The 8,906-nt window shown below is 36.6% G+C and overlaps 1 pseudogene across 1 annotated transcript; it reads right to left on the bottom strand.

The window, feature by feature from the left end:
- Positions 1–551: 551 nt before the first annotated feature.
- On the bottom strand, positions 552–8,013 carry LOC103425176 (protein ALTERED PHOSPHATE STARVATION RESPONSE 1-like; annotated as a pseudogene). The gene is made up of 7 exons (XR_011573090.1): positions 7,874–8,013; positions 7,609–7,736; positions 5,817–6,978; positions 5,442–5,513; positions 3,878–4,092; positions 2,932–3,155; positions 552–2,570 (listed from the first exon to the last, which is right to left on the bottom strand). The product of XR_011573090.1 is annotated as a protein ALTERED PHOSPHATE STARVATION RESPONSE 1-like (transcript).
- Positions 8,014–8,906: the final 893 nt, after the last annotated feature.

Below are 8,906 nucleotides of genomic sequence, written 5' to 3' on the forward strand. Positions count from 1 at the left end.
AAAACAAAGAAAACAGATTGTAACTAAACATTTTTTAAAACGAATTTGGATGAAACTATGGATAAAAGGATAGTTAGGAGGTTCTTCTCCACACATGACACACTTGCATACAAAACGATTTCCAGTTGCTTTTCAATACAACGCCCTAGATTAACCGTGAATTGCACTAATTAACCCTCAGATTTTCCAAAAGTTATTGAATTGGATGATTGCATACGACAACCCAAAGCATTCCCCACAAGTTCCCTACATGAATTGCATAATAGAGATACAAGTAAGAATCATTAAGTTCTATGAAAATCATAAGCATTGACGAGACACTCGTTACTATGAATTGCATGAAACTTATGCCAAGAATTTACTTAAAGCGATTGTAACTAGCAACCTTCACTACTTGTGAATATAAGTTCATAACGATTAGGTGAAACTCCCTTATATTCTAGCGTCAAATTCATGCATGAAAATTAAGCGTGCACTCTCAACCTACATACACAAATCAGTTTTTATACGAACGAATAAGTAAATTGAATTCACAACTTACAAAACACAACTGGATGTAATCAAATCATATTGCAAGCATGAACATGGTTTCGAATCACCCCCTAACTAAGAGGGGTTTAGTTCCTCATACTCACAAAACAAAGATTATTGAATTGAAACATTGAAAACAAAAGAAAGATTACACCTAAAACGTTCCAGCAATCCTCAATCGAATGACAAGCACGTCCAAGGGCTTTCCTCCTTCCTCTTTGCTGCGGCACAAGGGTTGGTGGTGAGTTTTTGGGGTTATGGGTGGTGTAAAAGTATGAAATGGTGTTTAGGATGGTAGTATGGTGCGGCTAGAAGTGTTTGGGGCAGAAACTAGGGTGAATGGTGAAGTATGGATGTGGTAGAGAGTGGGGATGGCTTTCTGGCGTGAATGGGAGTGAATGGATGATTTGTGGCTGGAAAAATGAGGTTTATTTAAAGGATTTCAGGAATTAAAACCCTAGGTTATTTAGGTCAACAGGAAATTAAGTCAAAAGCTTCTAGAAATAGGAAATCAAATCAGAAAACTAAAGGAAAGTGCAAGGGATATGCGGCAAGGGCATAGAACACAAAAGGAATGTGTTTTAATGCAAGGAAATAGGAAAGAACCCTCTCCCTTGCACGGCAAGGAAGAGGAAAGGTGGGACAAGTGCGGCAAGGAAGTGGATCATGTAAGGAATGTGTAATTTGTGTCCTAGAATGCTTAAAAGGCCTTCAAAGTTGCTAGAACATAGGGACAGTTAGGATTGAAGAAATGTCAAACCAAAATAGGAAACCTTGGCTTAACTTTCCTACTTCAAGTAGGAATCCTTCTTAGAGTAGGAATCCTCATTCTTCTAGGAATCCTCATTTGAGTAGGAATCCATCTTCAATTAGGAATCCTTCGTTGATTAGGAATCCTTTCTTCTTCAAATCTTCAATTTCGTTCATTCCTTTTGCTCCAAGCATGTGATCATCATTCCAAGCCCAATTTTGCTCCAAAAGGCTCCAAAATGCATCTTCTTGCATACTTTATCCTTAGAATCTGAAAACACACAAAAATGACTTTAAACACTAAAATAACTAAGGAAACACAACGTAAATGCACGAGAACAAGCCAATTAAGTCGCATAAATATACTCCTATCAAGAGATACAAAATTAGGGTTCAAATAAAATTTCCCATTTTTATTCAACTTCCTTATTTTCTGCTTCAACAAAACTTGTGACCTTTTGAATTCCCCTTATTTCTCTCTTCATATACAAATGCCATGTCCAATTGAACTTGTATCCAAATCCCTCATTTTTCAAGATTTCTCAAACCTCGTTTGTTGGAACTTCGTATATTTTCCTTCCCCTTCTATGCATTCAGTCGTTCACAGTGAAGACTGAGCTTTAAACTGTTCATAATGGCTCTTAGCACTCTGGATGGCCTTCTGCAGGTCTACATTCGCCTCCATAGACGACTCTGCAAAGTTGCTCAACTTACCACAAAACCCCGCCAAGCTTATTTGGAAATGGTCGAAACCTGAAATCCAGTCTTGAGAAACTTCATCTGTTGGCATATTAGCACCAGAATCACTACCATTGGCATGCTTCCAGGATGTTAAATCAGATAGGCCTGCACCCTTCTCCTCTTTCTTTTCTTGGTGTGGTAAAAAACGGTAAGTTTCAGCTACTAAAGTCTTTATAGAATCTTCCACTTCTTTGGCAGGTAAACTGCCAAGCTTTTCCAACCAGTCACCACAGGTGACATATATTGGAGGGCCATAGTTCCTATAGGGGATTTCGTACGGCCTCCTTTTCTTTTTGGAAGACTTCTGTGGAAAAGAGATGCATTTTAAAAGCCATCCGTCTATAGACTGCAAGTAGGACTTTTGAGCACCATTCCACTTCATAAAACTTGATGATAGGGAGCTGAGTTCGTCTTTAAGCTGGATCGTAATCTGACGACGTGATTCTGACTGTACGGAGATTTTGGTGTTGCTGTTGTTGTAAGCTATTGAGATTATGTGAAACTGAAGCTTGTGACATACAACCAACCCCTCCCACATCCGCCTTAACCTACAATTTGGAGCAAAGAACAAGGCAAATGAGCCTAGAAGTGAAGCACTCGTATCAGACACAATAATATATAGGATTAAGACAAAAATTAATCATATTATTTCCTTGTTCTACATTCCACTGTTGCCCAAAACATATATGCATCACGTAGTTTTTAGCAACCATTATCAAAGTTCCAACATAACTCATACTGGTCCTAACAAACAACGATAAAAATAAGAGAAAAATGAACATACAAATACGCAAAGCTTTTTTTCTGCATCTAGGCATGGTACCACATTTCAAACTTTATGGGTTTCCAAAATTGAGTTTCTAGGAAAAATAATTAAGCACTAGCAAAAAGGAACATGCAAATACATACCCTTCTATTAACTCTTCAAGTTGAGGCTGGAGCTCTTTGTCTCGTAAATCCTCAATCCTCTTCGATATTGAGTCAATTCTGTGAATAGCAACCCCGATTCTAGAATGTAGATCCTTGACAACAGCACGAGTTTTATCAGTTATTTGAGAACTCTGTCCTTTTGATTCTAGCTGCCTTAAAATCTTACACTTCAAGCCATAATCCCTTCTAACCATCTCACTGGCCTGAAAATAAGAATTTAAGTTCATATAAAACATGGGATGACCCATATACTCTTCATATCCGAAATATGTTTTTTAAAGTGAGAGAAATATTTTTTTGTTTCAGACATAACCATACAAACAAGGTCCACATCTATCTGCATATATCTGAAATTTCTGATATTTTCGACAGTTCGAAGTCAATTTAAAATGGACCTAATGGTATTTCGTGTTCACTTGTTTTTTTAAATTTTAACCAAGTATAGATTCCATCAAAAAGAATAAAAGGTAGAAACTGGCATGTTATAAGCATCGTGAAAACAAATACAAAGGTGAAGCCCCAAAATTGAGCTCAGTTTCTACAACAGTATCAAGCTGCTAGAATACAAGTCACCATTTTTCAGCAATAATTCAAATAATAACGTGAGATTCAGTAACATCAAACTGAACTTTAAGCTTCTACGATATTAAAATGCGGTTACTGTCTGTATCCAATTCCTCCCAAAAGGTTGAACAAAACCATATGTAAGCATAAGTAAGGTCAACAAAAAATGGACACCATAATATAATTTAAACTAACGAGTTTGTTTAACTATTTTGTGTAATGAAATTTCTAGAGATCAAAGTGTATCTATTTTTTGTTCATTTGAAGCAAAAATAGTGGTTCACCAAAAAAAAGAGAGTAATTTCCATCATGATGATTATGATTATAAACACCATAACTACTGCTAATTTATCAGTAGTACCTTGACTTCATCATAAAGCTTCCTCTCCCACGCATATAGCCTATCCAAGGTTGAGGCATGACTGCCTGAATTCATGCAGAAGTTGTCAAAGAGGTGACCAGTAAGATCATCCATATCATCTTTTAAGTTTGCTCCCAAAGGATTCCTTGACGAAGAGGATCGAGATGATGTCGTCCTATGCCAAGTTAAGTACTTCACAGAAGTTTGAGGAGCCTCTGGCAAACATAAAAAAAGAATCAGTTCAGAAAGCAAGGTACCAAGATCAAGACACCCAAATGAAAAGGCAGGCTAACATTAAAACTTAAAACCTATCATGCAATGATGTGAATTGACTCTAACCACTGAACATCTAAATGGTACTTTGTGTACCTACCACGTCACTCTCAACAGTGATAAATCATATATGTACGTATAGATAAAATAAATCTAATGAAAACACACAATTTGTACTGAAGTTCCTCGTCCAATTTTTCACATATTTGAGACAAAAGAAACTAAATGAGGAATGAAAGATAATGCACTAACATATTGATGTTAACTTATATTTTCTGCAAAATGTAAATATTGGGGGATACCCCCACAATGAGCTTCATTTATCGGAACCATCTATTATTCAATTCCTTCCTTCAGGGATCATCCCAGCAAACGTACAGTAGCACTCCAATAATAAATATAGCCTGAAAAGAACTATTCCTAAACTCCAAAAATACTGGCTGACAAAACGAATTCTATCTCACAGAAGATCGACCACCTCCTCAACTCTAAAAGACTAGTTGCCATTAGGAATAGTATTGGGAAAGAGTATTAAGAAAATTATAATGATTGCAGTTATATTCTTCTAAATACAACTTCTGTTCTAGCATGTTGCCACACACTCAAACATTTCGGGGAACTAAATTTTAACTTCCCTAAGACTTTCTTGTTATATAAATCTTTTGGTGGTTTACTCGTCGCTAATGTAACTAACCATGCCATAGCAGTTTATGGTAGTACAATACTGGTTTTTCCCAGTTTTTGGTTGTGCACTACTAGTTTTTCCTGAGAAGTATCGCCAACTTGTGCATAACCATGCCCAGTTGACTTGACAAATATGATCCAAGTATAAACCTGGATAAACTAGTCATGTACATTATCATTACATTGAATCATAACACTCAAATAGAAGTGAAAGTGAAATGCTTTCACATGAAGTTGGCTAAAATTGATTTTGATCACGTAGACAAGGATTCCACATATTTCTAATTTTTAATAGAAAAAAAAAAGGACAGACATCAATTGCAGTGTACATTAAAGTAATTACACAATGGCATCTTTGCATCGGACGATACAACAACCTTTGGAGAAAAAGGACAGACATCAAACCCTAATAAATACACGTAGGATATCAACAAAAAAACATCTAACATCCATAGTGTATACAGCAGCCATACTGATTTGAAAAACTAACAGAAACCCCATAATAGCGTTTTTTGCACTAGACCGTGAAGGTTTAAAACCAATGTGTCTGTCATGCATCTATGACATTAAAAATTAAAATAAAAAGGGTACAGACCAGGAGGCCTACCTTCCTGAACTTGACTTGGGTCTTCACCACAGGAGAAACAACCCTTCAAGAATTTAGATGAAATTGATCCACCTGCTACAGTAGAACTCCTAGTGTTCATATCTTCAGACTATCAAAAGAAAACAGATTTCTAATGGTCTATAATAACATGAAATTAACTCAAAACATTTTAGAATATCCATTTCTTTTTTCAATTTTATATGTCCCATGATTTAAATACTGCAGTCTTCGTTACATCCAGAAACTGTTGATTGTATTGTACCTTACTCACAGCATAAAGCAGTGCCACTAGTCATCCTTGGATAACTAAAACATACTTAAAGTGTTTTCATAAAACGAGTGAGAGAGAGAGAGAGAGAGAGAGAGAGATCTTACTTTCTTTTTCCGGGAAAATTGGACGGAAATGCAACTTATTTGCTTCAAGCATTCTAGGAATTTCTTTGCCACACTCGAAAGCTCTTATAAAGAGAATTTCAATATCTTTCATGCTTGAAAAAAAATCTTTTGGGGCAGCCTTACTTTCAATGCAATCTTCTTAACTGTTTTTTTAGTTGAGTCAGTTTCAACTGCAACTGGTGAGGATGTGGCTCTCAATGGTGAAAAATCAGGTGAGTTACTTTTCTCCCCATTCAATAACTCAGTTTCTGAAGTTACACTTCCTGCAGAAGGCATTGTAGGTGAAGCACTAGCTTCAATGTGATCCTGCACTCTATTAAGATTTTCAAAACTTCGAACAAGGGTATTTGTAGCAGGCTCATCGAATTCATCTTCAGAATCCTGAGATTCTTCCCTTCCATGAAAAGAAGCCTTCTCTTCTTCATCTTCCATATCAGGAATTCCCTCCTCTTCCCTAAGCTGTCTATCATCGTTATTTTCAAACCCCTGGTTCATTCCCTTCCCTTCTTGAAAAGAAAATTGATGGTCAATTGGATGGAAAAAATCAAAGTAATCCCACGGTGGAGTTTGAGGTGGGAGTGAAGAAGCTTCAATTGGTGACGTTTCAGGTTTTCCAGCAGATCGAGGTGTGGTATTCTGTGGGGTGCTCGAGGAGGTTACTGTTGCAGTAAGGGGAATAGGAGGTTTTTCTTCAACTGTTTTAGAAAAGCTGCCCTTCATATGATTTGCCTGAAATCGTGTAGAATTTGGAGGAGAGGGAGATGGAAAAAAGGTTTCAGCTGCATCTATGCGTTGTGACACAGATGGAGAAGAAAAAGAGAATTGAGAAAGACTCTTGCCAGTTTGAACAAGAAGCTCTGGCGTTGCACTAGTGGAAGTGTACAAGGAAGACTCAACGGGAGCCCCAAGATCGACAAATTTCCTAAGAGCTGTTCCAGTATTCTTTAGTGATTGAATATACATAAAATGAGCTGCTGCTAGCGAGCATCTGCCGTCAAGTGCCAGTTTAACAAACTTCTTCCTTTCTCGACATAGCTGCAGGGCCTTATCTTCTTCTATTTTAGAGTTTGAGGCTCCCATATCTAAAAATCTGGCCTAATATCCCTCAAGTACATATCAGGACATAAGATTCTTCCTGAAACTGAATTTAATAGATGTGTTAAACAACGAGAAACAAGTGCGATGGTAAATATTCTACAAGAAATCAATATCATTAGACTTTAAATTAGAGATATAAAAACAAACAAACTAATTGCAGAACTCGTAACAAATCATACAGATGAAAGAGGGTCACAACACAAGTGGCAAATCTAATTGCTAGAAAAACAAATATCCGGTGACATTATTATTAATCACAAGTTAAAGATGTTCGAGAAGAGCCGCTTAGTACTACAGTCTAGTGGTATTCCTCTTTACTTATAAGTGAAATGTCATAGGTTCAATTCTCGCCAAAGGAGAATTTGAACCACATTATTGCTAGTCCACTGTGAGGCTTAGCCCACCTCCTCCCCCTATATTAAATAATATCGTTTGTTCAAAAATATAAAATAAAATAAAATATTCAAGAAGAGAATTCCAGATGGCAACCCCAACGAGCAGAAACACAAAATCTTATCAGGGATCAACAGAATCAACAAGAAATACACAAAATCATATCAGGGATCAAATAACAAAAAGAAAAACTGAATTTGTTAAAGCAAATTAACAAAGAAATACCAAAATTAAATTGTAAAAATAACAAACTGTATTAGGCTGCAAGTAAGTCACTGACCCTGCTTGTTTGTTGTTTTTCTCAAGTTGAGTGATTGAATTTTTGCAGCAAAGCAGATCAAATTCTTGTAATTCAAGGGCCCTGATTGATTCCTGCAAGTTATCAAAACACAATCGGAGCCGGAGGCTCTGCAGTTTGAACAACACACAGACGGACGATTAGATTAGAATATAAACTCCAAACAAACAAACCCCAACATCAACCTCACAAATAAACCAACAATCAAAGAACGTAAGAATTTAGAGAGAGAGAGAGAGAGCGCGACCGACGTATGAGATGGCGAAGGATTGGAGGCATGCAATTGCAAAAGGCAAGCGATGAGTAGGGACCCCACTCTGTCCAACACTGACTCTGCTGCTTTCTCTTCCCTTCTTCTTTTTCTATAAAATTAACCTTTTTCGTTCTGCCTTGAAAAACAATGTAAAGAATAAAGATAACCAAGAAGTTGATTCCTATTCGGTTTGCGTGAAAGCTAAGTCTATGTCAATTAACTGTTTTGACTTAGATCGATGTCGACGTCGACGACAGTTCGAATTTATTCGTTTTGATTAATGAGCATTTAGTTAATTCTAATTATAAACAATTAAACCATTTAATTGTTCTTGTTCAATTTTCTTACTTTTTTGATCTCCCTTTTACATGGTGTACTATTCATTGAGTTCTAATTAGCTAGGGAATGGGCAAATAGAACTATTGCTAATCGATTGTAAATTGAATCTTACTTTCAATCTCCCTTTTAATGAAGATAAGTGATTGCTAATCTTTAGAGTTTCCATAAGTCATGAGTGATACATAGCAATATGTCATAACTACTCAAGATAAGCAGAAGATGTGGAGAATCTGTTCAGTTTGGGATTACAATGCAATACGATCATTCTCTATATCAATACTTTTGATCACATTGTTTGGTTGATAGCTTATTCATGTCTATATCAGTACTCGAGCCTCTGAAGAGAATACATAGTATGTACTGATCTATTCGATTTGTCAATGCCCAACTGGCAATCATATAATCAGGAACATACAACCAACTATGGCCACAACAGAAGAATAATTCATCCCCCTTCAAACGTGACACACCTTGTATAAAAAAAAAAGAGCCACAAATTACTTTTTTCTTGTGTTTGATGGGTCATTGAGCATATATTCGTAAAAAACGTCTATCACTCTCGAATTTCTAGCGGTCACATGAGTGTTACTCTTTTGGGTCGGCTGGCACACGATCAGCATTTTCATTTGTCTCAGTAACATCACCGACAAGAGCATTTGGCGTCGCCTCTGTGTGTTCTTCGGTAACA

This window comes from Malus domestica, chromosome 11, assembly GCF_042453785.1.
Source record: "Malus domestica chromosome 11, GDT2T_hap1".
NCBI lineage: Eukaryota > Viridiplantae > Streptophyta > Magnoliopsida > Rosales > Rosaceae > Malus > Malus domestica.